The sequence below is a fragment of the Austrofundulus limnaeus genome, unplaced genomic scaffold (assembly GCF_001266775.1).
Source record: "Austrofundulus limnaeus strain Quisiro unplaced genomic scaffold, Austrofundulus_limnaeus-1.0 Scaffold30, whole genome shotgun sequence".
Classification (NCBI taxonomy): domain Eukaryota; kingdom Metazoa; phylum Chordata; class Actinopteri; order Cyprinodontiformes; family Rivulidae; genus Austrofundulus; species Austrofundulus limnaeus.
In genome coordinates, this window is record NW_013952432.1 from 2,941,869 (window position 1) to 2,943,428 (window position 1,560).

At 35.9% G+C, this 1,560-nt stretch overlaps 1 protein-coding gene across 1 annotated transcript in view; it reads left to right on the forward strand.

The window, feature by feature from the left end:
- Positions 1–1,351, forward strand: part of LOC106515577 (uncharacterized) — a gene marked incomplete in the record, with an annotated part of 4,957 nt that extends 3,606 nt beyond the window's left edge. The window contains 1 exon segment of the mRNA XM_014005440.1: positions 223–1,351.
- Between the last annotated feature and the right edge of the window lie 209 nt (positions 1,352–1,560).

Consider the following 1,560-nt stretch of genomic DNA (forward strand, 5'->3'; position numbering starts at 1 on the left):
TTTTAAGTTAAATCAATCAAAATATTGTACCCCCGATGAATCTATCTGGTTCATTCCTTAAATGCCAATTTGACAAATTAGTTGGTCTAACAAACTCTTAACCTTGCTCTAACAAGCAGAAAATGCAATGATTTTTTCTTTTAATTACAAATGGTATACATGTAACCTGATGGTAAACTGTCTGATTTAGGTCTCAGTTACATCAAGGAGCATCTTCATGGTAACATGAAAAGCCTCCACTGTGCCAAAATGACTCCTCCAGCGCTTCTGATGAAGAGGACTTTTTCTCCAACATGAAGCACGTAAACACCCAGGAAACAACGAAACAACTTGAATCTTACCTGGCATGTACATCTGAAGGTATGGACATTTTATCGTCTTACCCAGCTGTATCCAGCCTGTCACTCAAGTTAAACACTGCCCTACCAGCCTCTGCTGCATGTGAAAGGCTTTTCAGTGTAGCTGGATTGATCTTCAGCCCAAGAAGGGGAAGGATTGATTCACACAACTTTGAAAACCAGCTTCTCCTGAAGTTGAATAAGGACTACTTCAAATTTGAATAGTTTGGCCAGGCTGATATCCAAAGAAATGAACAACTTTCATCTTCTAAAAACTGACTGGCTGGATGTTGTCTTAGTAATTTGATTTATTTATTTTTTATGTTGAGTTTATCTTATGGAAAAGTTTTGATTCAGACATTAAGCTAAATTAATCTGTGCAGAAGTTTCTTTGTTAAGTATGGCAGTACTTAGTCATCAGTGTTATGGTTTCTACTTGTGTTAAGTTATTACTGTCAATATATGCACGTTTATGTACATACACAATGCTGTGTATGAGTACTAAAGCTGAGGAGAGACAATGATAAATGTTGCACCATCTTTTAGGACAGGGGTGTTCAAAGTCCATCCTCAAGGACAGGTATCCTGCATGTTTTAGTTATTTCTCTGATTCTACTCACCTGGACCAAATGGTAGCTCATCAACAGATCTGTACAGAACTTTGACTTGCTGAGGAGGTAGCAAAWACCACCAAGGAAAGAACAAAAACATGCAAGATACCATCCCTTGAGCACTGAATTTGGACACCCTTGTTTTAGAGATTTGCACGACATTCTACAGATGTGAAAAAACTCAGGGTAGATATTATTTGTGGTTTACAGATTTTATTAAGGAGTGAGTTGTTGCCATGTGGCCAAGCCGTTCAATAGAATGAGTTCTCAAAAGCAGAGTTGTAGTTTGTTTGATTCCATAATGAAAGTATGAGGAGAAAAAAGGCTCTCCTGTTTTTTGTTTTAAATAAAAAAAATAATTACAATAGCTGTCCTTAATTTTATTTCTTTTTTATGCTGAAGTCTTTACAAGTGAAGTAGAATTTGTAGCAGAGTGGTTCTACATGTCAATACATCAGGTGGTTTCTGAGAGTAACATGGTTCGGTAAAATCACTCTGAAAACAACACAATGTACTGATATTAGAAAATGTAATTTGTACTTTTACTTTGTACTTAAGTACTTTAAAATGCATGTACTTCTGAATACTTAAGTATTTTCAAAAGTAAGTAC